Raw genomic sequence first — 11,077 nt, 5'->3', positions numbered from 1 at the left:
CTATTGCGGCTTTACACTGGTTCGGCCACTTTTAGAATATTGCATGCAATTCTCATCTCCCTGCTATCGGAAGGATTTTGTGAAAACTGAAAAGGTTCAGAAAAGATTTATAAGAATGTTGCCTGGGTTGGAAGGTTTGAGCTGCAGGGAGAAACTGAATAGGCTTTTGCCTGGAGATTCGAAGGCTGAGGGGTGACCTTACTGATATTTATAAAATCAGGAGGAGAATAGATAGGGTATCTAGACAAGGTGTTTTCAGCGGGGTGGGGGAGTCCAAAATTAGAGGGTGCGAGTTTAAGGTGAGCTGGAAACGATTTAGAAGGAACCTCAGGGGTAACTTTTTCACACAGAGGGAGGTGAGTGATTGGAATGAGCTGCAAGGGGAAGTAATGGAGTTTGGTACAATTACAAGTATGGATGAAGTGAACTGAAGCCTCTGTTTCCATTCTTCACAACTTTCTAACTCTATGATTTGGTGAATTTCTGATGAATAGTTACACACAGGATATTTGTCACTGGAAGTTGATTATCTCATTGAATATCAATGTGGTGCTTTTGGATTGCCTCCTGTTGGAGATAATGCCTGCCCGGCAACACTGAAGAACTGTTCGTGTTATCCATTCATCAGCTAAACCTGAATGGTGCCACATATTTTGGAATAACGACATAGACTACTGCAGAAACTGAGGACTGTGAAATGGTGGGAAGGAATATGATCTGTTAGTTTGTGAGCATTCACAATCTTGGCTCAAACAGAAATATTCTCTTTGGAAATGCATATTCGAGTGGCACGAACATGGAACCAGATCATGGAAACAGCACTGGAGTGGAGTGGGGATTAAGAACCGTCAGGAAAACAAATACATTCTCAAAGTGAGTGCATGGAAAGAAGGAGTTTATTCCTCTTTTAGGAATGACGCCACAACAGATAAAATATTTTATTCTAATGAAGGGAAAGCTGTATCCATTTTATTGGTTTCGTTAAAATAATGGCGATAAACAGTTGGAATAATCTTGCACTGACCATTTGAAAAATCCTGTATGTCTTCAGAGATAGCTGGGCAGTCCTCGGCTGAGTAAGTGCTGATACTGTGTGAGTGATGCTGTTTTGAAACACATTCTGAGCACAGTTGATGGAACAGACAAACAAGTACCATTGGCCAGTACTTCAGAATACATCAGACCTTTCATGGCTGCTCCCACACAGAACCATACAATTGAGAAAAGGCCCATTGAGACTACACCACCAGGTGCTGATCCAAACGCTTTTAAAGTTTGGGATGTTACCTGCCTCAACCACCCTCCTAAGCAGTGCAATCCAGACACCAACTAGCCTCAGCACAAATAGGACAAACTTCTGCTGACAGAATTGGAAGTCCGTATCGATAAAAAAAGCTTTGGAAAATTGTGAGAATAATGAGCACAGTGTTCTGTACTTTCACTCTTTAGTGTTTTAGCTCATGTTCCAACATCATTTGAAGTGAGATCAGAGTAATGTCCCATGCCACCCATGTTACTTCACTCATTGTGGCATTGTGGACCCTGAACAAAAATGTGATCAATGCAAATTGGAGACAATCCTGCACTGGTAATGTCCACGACTGGAAAATGGGAAATCAATCTCTGAAAGTAGTCATTCAAGTCACTTGTCGTCCTGGATAGGCACTAAATTGCTGTTCCTTGACTATAATGCATTGAAAAAAAATCCTTGAATCCCTAACAAACAGCTCTGTGTGCACGTCTGCAGCATTTGGATTGGCAGTGTTTCAGGAAGGTAGCTTGCTGTTACTTTCTCCAGAGCTATTGGTGATGACAAATAAACTCTCCCTTTGCTAGTGCCTGCTAAAACCCATGGTTGAGTGCGTCCTATTAAAAATATCAAGATATTTTATGTTTTCAAAGTTGAGCCCAAAGTCTCAGAAAGGTAAGACTTTGCTGGATGAGTGTAACCCCAGCGAAATCAGGAGCATGGTATGACATTGTGTTAAGGATCCATATCGTTTTCAATAAGAGGGCTGATCGTGCGATATCAGTGCCACTGAGTTCAAACTTTTCATGGCAGTTTATATCAATGTAACATGCCATCGAAACTTGGGATCTTTATTAAAGAAACGTTGCAATGTCTCCTTTAATGACCATTCACAAATACTTGAAGGTCAACTCAAATGGCAGCTTCACTATTCTGATTCAGATCAGACAAATTGTGTCAGTCCAAAAGAAAGAAAAGAAATGCTGGAATAAAAGTTATCATGTCTAGCTGCATCTGCAATATGACGTTTTTTAGACCAGATTCATAACAGACCAGATCTGTTAACTCAAAATCTGTCTCCAGACTTTGCCTCGGATATTGTGTTTCTCCACTAACTTCTATTTCAGGCTTCCTTAATCTCCGGAATTTTGCTTTTCTTGATAGGTCCAGATGTTGAACTTGGTTATATTTGGACAATATCATCCATCCCTGATTCTGTGAGAGCCATTGGGCTGACTACAGGTGTATTACACCAGTGTCTGTTTCTTTATTAAAAACATTCTGTGAATATCGTCCTCAATGCAGGAATTTCAGGAAATTGATTTTGATTGAAAATAAATTTCCAAGGCAGCTGCACTTCATGGGACAACAGAAATAGATTACTCATGATGGCACAATCCGTGCCCTTCACTGAAAGTGTTTGCCCTCAGGCTCTGAAGCGTTTTCATTAAAATCTCAGAATAATTACAGCAAAGATGGAGGTTACTCAGCCCATCATCTCTGCACCAGCTGGGGGTGAACTATATCCCTACTATTAGTATCCTGTAAAATCCCTATACACCTAACATTTTGAATTTCCAAAATGTCAGCTTTTCTGCTCCTAAGATGCTGCTTGGCCTGTTGTGTTCATCCAGCTCTAAACCTTGTCATTTTGAAATCTTTGTCTGCTTTTATTTCTGAATATCCTGTGCGTATATGAACAATTTATCATTCTGCATACACCATGATTAAACAGTGTTTACATAAAATATAATTTCCTATTACATTTAAAATTATCATGGTGTGTTCATATTGTTGTTTGGCTTTCCATCTCCCAAATATAATCTCTTTCCTTGCTCTGCATTACATTTTTTGCCATCTGTCAGAATAAGTGCTAGCTAAATACTGGTGACATTGGGATATCACTGTGCTCCTCTCCAGTCTCTACAGCCACTGCCCCCATTCCCCTCTGCCTCCGAACCAATGTCACATTCATTCTGTCCCTAGCTCTTTAGTCCATGGGCTTTAATGGACAACATCCTTGTACACACCACATTTGATTATAGTTTTGGTCAATTGAATCAAGAAATGTAAATGTTACTGCTTTAAAGCACATAAACTGCAATGAAGAACTTTGTATCTTCAACACACAATGTTGTTTTATAACACCAGTGAGAAATCCACACTTTCTCGGCAAGGCCAACCCAATTTTGCTCAGTATTTTTTTTGTACAATCAGCACAGTAATGACATTTTGCTTGTCTTTTTGGGGGGGCTGCGTAGTGTATTGATGCAGGTGGTTACAGCATTGCACATGGACAACAAGGCACAGCCACGTAACCTGCAAAATGAAAACATCCATCATTCTCCCTCACCACATACATCTTTAGAGCAATTGGTGATGGAACATAAAACAAATAGACAATGATGTTAAGATCCAATCCAGCCCAGTTTCAATTGTGAACCAAAGGTTCACTGAAGGTGTATTGAAAGGGGTTAACTGGAACTATTTGTTCAGTGACGATGATTGATGTCAGTCTCTATGGATTCTAACTGCGTCACAGAAAGCTTTCCCTCTCCTATATCTAAGGCGCTCTGATCAATGTCATATCCCATAGTATAAGCGGGAGCATCAGCGACAGCACTAACAGGGATCGGCAGCTGCAGAGAGAGGGGGTGGAGAGATCAGAATCTGAGGACAATAGACTGGAATGTTACAACAATGGATCAGAATCTGAGAACAATAGTCTGGAATGTTACAACAATGGATCAGAATCTCAGAACAATGGACTGGAATGTTACAACAATTGGCAGGGGTTTATCCTTGGGTCTTATTTATCTTACTGCATCTTGGTCAACGTTACCACGTCGAATAGAAGGTGTACTGATGATTATTCAGGCTGGTTACTATCCCATTCTCGCTGTTGTTGGTGTTCCTGGTAAGCCTTTCTATCTCTGTCCAGTCACTACTGCCGCAAGGCATGTCCAACTTTGTTGCCATTTCTGTTACCTGTATTTAGAAAAGATGGAAACAACTATCTTCAGTTTCAATTAAAACCTCGCTTCATTGTCCATGAATTTCAGACTCATCCTTCGCAAGCATCTGAGAACAAGGCTTGTTCACAACATTGAGGGCCTTTTTTGATTTATGTCTTACTATTGTTTCCATCATCAAATTTGTCCAACACCAGCTCCATAATATCTGCAATCTCCCGCTCTGCCTCTGTGCTGTGGCTGGATAAACCATTATCTATGCCTTGGCAAAATTCAGGCTTTATGTTTCCAGCTGTCTTCTGACCAGTCTTCCAAGTTACAAATAATTTGATCACACCCTTGTTCTTGCTTTCAAAGTAACTAACGATAGGGACTCCATATTAGAGTAGTTAAGTCACTCAGCAGGTAATGCAGAGACACTGGTTATTACATTGTTTATTAAGGGTATTGTTTAAAATCCTACCACAATTGGTGGTAGGACTTTCATTCTAATGATAAGAATTGTAACCATGGTCAATTTTACCTGTAGCAACCATAAAAACAGCAGCAATTTGTCAAAAAACCTATCTCATTTCACTGATCTCCTCTGGTAAAGAAATCTAACGTTATTACCTGGGGTGAATGAAGTGTGAATTCAGACCCACAAAATGTTTCTGGCTTCAAACTGCCGTGTAGAATGGTCACAGCTAAAGATAATTAATGATGGGCATTACATGCTTCTTTTGCCAATGATTTTGTCATCCCGTGAAATTTATTTTTAAAAAAACAGTAAAACCAAAGAAAGAAATATGTCAGAGGTCTGAAACAAAAATAAAACTGAGGAAGTGAACAGTGCTGAGGAAAGTGAACAGTTTGGCAGTCTCTGATGAAATAAAAATGGAGTTAACGTTTCAAGTCAACTGAACAAACATCAGAACTGAAATCTGCGGGCAAATATTGTGATTGATGCTGGTGACAGGGATATTTGTTTTGAAGGGGGAAGGAATGAGTTTAATAAATTGAGAAAGAGACAGCGAGAGAAAAATATAAGCAAAAAAGGGGATTGTTGATGATCAAGTTGGACGGAAATAAAATGTGGAATTAATTGCTTTTTTGCCTTTTCCCATATTCCTGAATATCATGCCCATGTCGATATACTTCTAAGTCCATGCTTAAAGTAAGCTGTGTCACGTCAATCTGTCTTTCCTGAATGTGGTCATCTTCTTTATGCATTAATGGTTTGTGGGTGTGACTGGCTGGGCCAGCATGTACTTCCCTTTCCTCGTTGCCCTTGAGAAGGTTTTTGTAAGCTTTTTCCTTGCATCTCTACCGTACACATGCTGTATATTTCTGTAAAGAGGTCTGTCCTGTGTCATTTCTGTGAGACTTTGTGGTGATTGATGTATCTGAGTGGCTGGTTTGGTCATTCCAAATAGCAGTTGAGAGTCAGCCACATTGCTGTTGGTCTGGAGTCAAATGTAGGCCAGGCCAGGTGAGGATGGCAGATTTCCTTCCCTGAAGGCCATTAGTGAGGCAGGTGGTTTTTTCCCCCCAATAATCAATGATGACTTAATAGTTTCATCATTAAAGGTATTTCAATGAATTCAAATTCCACAATCTGCCGTGGCAGGTTTTGAATTGCGGTGTGGGTCGTTACCTGGGGCCTTGGATTAATAGCCTAGAAATAATTCCACAATGCCATTTCATCCCCAACATCCCCAGTCAACTCCAGCAGCAATAGTGGTGTTGCTGTTACTGTGACTGTGGTACAGAAAATTGTGCAATTACATTGTCAACTGCTTCTATTCAGTGTGGGCACATTAAAATTTCAGTTCATTGTGACCGCATAGAGATATAACGGTTTATCAGCCAGGAAAATAAACTAAGGAGAGGAAGGAATTTTCGACACAGTGAGAGTGCGCCATGTATGCACCAGGGAGAGGCCAGTACTGACAGGGGCCATCAAGTGAGCTGGTTTCATTCCAGAACTTCCTCAGAGATAGTAGGAACTGCCGATGCTGGAATCTGAGATAACAAGGTGTAGAGTTGGATGATCACAACAGGCCAGGCAGTATCAAAGGTTGAGGAAAGTTGATGTTTTGGGATTTGAAAAGGATAGGTGTATATTCTGGCTGGGAGGTTTACTGGTGTCACTCAGGAGGATTGAAATTAGCTTGGCAGTGGTGTGGGAATCAATGCAAAGTGAATGGACTGAAAGGGAACTAGAGAATAGAGCCAGTAAGACAGAGAAAGAAAAGGCTGGATGTGGATGCTGATCAAAGCGGATCTCGTAGACTGAAGTTCACCTGTTTCAATGCAAGAAGTGTAACGGGTAGGGCAGGAAAACTTAGAGCTGGCATTAGTACTGAGAACTGCGTTTTTGTTGTTATTACAGAGACTTGGTTAAGGGAGGGACAGGATTAATCGCTTAACGTTCCAGGATACAGGTGTTTCAGGCAGGATTGAGGCAGGTAGATAATGGGTGGTGGAGTTGCACTACTTGCTGAGGTGAATATCACGGCTGTACCATGGGAGGACACCTCGGATGGCTCATACAGCGCGGCAATATGGGTAGAACTCAGGAACAGGAAGGGTGCAATCACAATGTTTGGGGTTTACTATAGGCTTTCATACAGTCAGCAGGAGATAGAAGAACAGGTTTTTAGCCAGACTTTGGCAAGATGTAAAAGTACAAGGTTGCTGTTGTGGGTTATTTTAACTTGCCATACATTGACTGGGACTCACTTAGTGCTTGGGGCTCGGATGGGGCAGAGTTTGTTAAGAGCATCCAGGAGGGCTTTTTGAAACATGATGTAGGCAGTCCATCTTGGAAAGGGGCCGTACTGGACCTAGTATTGGGGAATGAACCTGTCCAGGTAATCGATGTCTCAATAAGAGAATAGCTCAAAGACTGTGATCACAATTCAGTAAGCTTAGGGTCCTGATGGATAATGATAGTTGTAGCTATCGAGTGAAGGGGTTAAATTGGGGAAAGGCTTATTATAACAATATTAGGCAGGAACTGAAGAATGGAGATTGGGACAGATGTTTGAGGGCAATTTCACATCTGGTATGTGGGAGGCTTTTAAGTATGAGTTGCTGGGAACTCAGGACAAGTACATTTCTGTAAGGATGGGGGAAAGTACGGCAAATTTAGGGAACCTTGGATAATGGGAGATATTGTGGGCCTAATTAGAAAGAAAAAGGAGGCATTTATTAAGGCTAGGAGGCTGGGAATATACAACGCGCGGGTGGAATATAAGGAAAGATTAAAGAAATTTATGCGAGGAGACAGGGCGGCTATAAAGTGGTCATGAAAATTCATTGACCAACAAGATTGAGGAAAATCCCATATATACATACAAAGAGCAAGAGGGTAGCCAGGCAGAGGGATGGCCCACTCAAGGACAGGGAAGGGAATTTATGTGCGGAGCCAGAGGAATATGGAGAGGTAATAAATAAGCACTTTGTGTCAGTATTTACCATCGAGAAGGATGTGGTGGATGATGAGTCTGGGGAAGGGTGTGTAGATAGTTTGGGTCATATTGAGATCAAAAGCGTGGCGTTCCTCACGAATCAGTATTAGGACCTTTGCTATCTGTAATATAGGAGAATATAACTGGTCTGATTAGTAAGTTTGCTGATGACACAAAGATTGTTGGAATTGCGGACAGCGATGAGGACCGTCAAAGGACAAAGCTGAATATCGATAGGTTGGTGACTTGGGCAGAGAGATGGCAGATGGAGTTCTGGAAACATGTGAGGTAATGCATTTTGGAAGGTCTCATCCAGCTGGAAAATTTCCAGTAAATGGCAGAACCCTGAAGAGCACTCATAGGCAGTGGGATCTGGGTGTCCAAGTACACAGATCAAGCTACGCAGGTGGAAAGGGTAGTTAACAAGGCATATGACATGCCGACCTTCATTGGCCCAGGCATTGAGGATAAAAATTGGCAGGTAATGTTGCAGCCTGTCCTGTCTCAGAGACCAGTGAAGAGTTCAACACAGGTCTGGAGTCACTTTTAGGACATACCAGGAAAGCACAGTAGATTTGCATCCTGAAAGTACATTGGTGAAGCACATTGGTTTTTACAACTGATATTGGTTTCAAGGCCCACTTTTACTGACATCAGATTTGAAATTTTGGTATTTTGTTCATTGCCTTAACATTCCTTGGCTGCCGAAGCATTAGCCTGGTCTGGATTAGCAATCGAATGATATTTCCACAACAGCACCATCTCCACATGGGGACCCATCAGAAACCACACTGAGCAGGTTATTTCTGTGCTGCCTGACAGCTCTGTCAAAAACAACTTCCAACAATTCGACCGCCCTGATGAGACTGAGGGTGTGGCAGTTGGTCAGATTGTAACTATTCTCCTCTTAGGGGACTGGGCACAGCTGAGTAATTGTCCACATTGCCAGGTAGGTGTCAGAGTTGTGGCTGGAAAGAAACAGCTTCCCCAGGGGCACGGCTTGTTGAGCAGCACAAGCCTTCAGTCCCATTGCAGGAACGGCGATAGGGCCAGTTATCTTCTTCGTGTCTTTAGTTTATCACCTTTTTCTTGGTATCATGTGAATTGAATCGAATTGGTTGAAGACTGGCATCTGTGATTTTGTAGGGGGTCATGATGAGGGTGAGCTAAGTCATTCACTCAATACTTCTGGCTGAGAATGGCGCAGATACTACATCCATGAATTTTGTACTGATGTGGAGGGCTGTTCCATTGTTTAGGATGGGGATATTTGTGGAGCCCTCTCCTCCAGGGAGTTGTTTAACTTTCAATCACCATTTATGACTGGTTATAGCAGGACTTCTGGTCTGTTGCAATCACTTTGCTCTGTCTGTAATGTGTTAGTTCTGCTGTTTGGAATCCAAGCAGCCAAATCTGGCTTTTATAATGGGCTGGCATCAGTTTAGGTTCAGATGGTTCTGACCCCGGCGTGTTTGCCTGCGCTCGTCACTGAATCATTGATCAGCTTCATGGTAACCATAGACTGAGGGATTCGCTGGGACAAAAAGTTACAGATTGTGGTTGAACACGAAATTTCTGCTTCTGCTGCTGCTGCTGTGGTTTACACCACCACATGAATGCCCAGTTTTGAGTTGCAATATGTGCAATGTAATTGTACTGCCTGTCCCCCAGTTCAGTCCGAGTCCCCATCACTCCTGGACTCAGTGACCTACTCTGGGTTCTGATGTGGTAACACTTCTATTTTAATGTTCTTGTTCTTCTCAGACTCTCTCCATGATGTCGTGCCTCCAATTTGTCACATTCCTCAAAACACATTTAACATATTCATCTGAATCTTTTCGCTTCCCACAGTGAAATCTACTGTTTTTAAAGTGAATGTGCTTCTCCCTGTTTCTCTCCCTGACCATGATTAAGTGCTCTGTAGTGCCAGTGATGCCAGCCTTAACCAATGAATTAGTGCTTCTTGCTGTGCCATTCACTTCCCAGTGTATGGTGCTCCATGTTGGACAGGGCGTTTGTGCAGCTTTGGCACACATTGTTGGAATTTATTTGAAAATAGAAATTGCCGAAGAAACTAAGCAGGTCTGACAGCATCTGTGGAGTGAGAGCAAATTTAATCTGTCGGATCCGGTGACACTTCTTCAAAGCTCTCAGTTTCATCAGCAATTTTTGTTTATGTTTCAGATTTCCAGTGTCCACAGTTATATGTTTTGTTGAAAATTTATTTTGTGCTGATTCATTTCTGGAGAAACTCAGCAGGTCTGGACGCATCTGTGGAGACAGAGAAACAGAGTTAAGGTTTCAAGCCCAGCGTGAGCCTTTTTCAGAACTGAAAAGGATTGAAAAAGTACCTTGACAGAGGTGGAGGAGGAGTGACAGAAAACAGAGGGCGTGGTGTACAGTGCAAAAGACAAATGGACATTTAGTTGTGGTGAAGGAGAAACAGATGCAAAATGGGAGTAAATGCAGGTGTGAATGGGGGAGATGTGTTCTTTCCATTGAGTGCAAATTAAACAAACATGATAAGGTCACTGGGAGACCGGGAGGGAGAATGTATGAAAAATGGAGAACATTCCCAATGGTGTCAGGCTGTGAAGTTATGGAATTGAATATTAAGGCCTACAAGCTATAAGGCACAAAGCGTAAAATGAGGTGTAACTTGAGCTTGGGATGCCCTTTGTTGAAGCATTGCAGGAACCCAAAATCGAAATTTTAGCATGAGAACAAGGTAGATTATCAAAATTGGAAGCAACAAGGAGGTTAGGGTTATTCCTACAGACAGAGTGGAAGTGTTTGGCAAAGCAGCCTCTCTTTGGTCTCGCCACTGTCAAGCAGGCAGCATTGTGAGCAGCAATTACAGTAGACTGGATTGAAAGAGTACAAGTGAAATGCTGCTTCTCCTAGAAGGTGTGTTTTGAGTTGCTGAGAAAGGAGGAATGAGTCTGCGATCTTTTCAAATATGCGGCTTTATTTCATCTTCAATACTGACGACATTGTTGTACATCAGGACCTCTGCAGCAACAGCTTTCATTGTGCTTTTTAGACTTTTTACAACTCAATTTACTCAGAGGCTGTTCCTGACATCCTTAACTGCAGGGTCTAGGCAACAATTTGTTTGTCATGTGTGCTCCTGTATGCTTTAAAACGATTTCCTTCATTTCAACCACACTTGCAAGTCTTCTGTTTGTAATCTAATTTGTAAATTTAACCCTTGTTATGCTGTAGCTTAATCAAATATTTTTTTCAATATACTCCACCACTTCCCTGCTTTTATACTCTGGACCTCTATTCACAAAACTAAGGATCCACTGAGCCTTGTTCAAAATATTTTTCATTGCCCCATCACCTATAATTTCCTGATTTCTGTGTCTCTCTCTCCTTAAACAGCGGGGGGATATTTG

Source organism: Stegostoma tigrinum, unplaced genomic scaffold (genome assembly GCF_030684315.1).
Source record: "Stegostoma tigrinum isolate sSteTig4 unplaced genomic scaffold, sSteTig4.hap1 scaffold_76, whole genome shotgun sequence".
Lineage (NCBI taxonomy): Eukaryota > Metazoa > Chordata > Chondrichthyes > Orectolobiformes > Stegostomatidae > Stegostoma > Stegostoma tigrinum.
Note: the sequence above shows the minus strand (reverse complement) of the source record.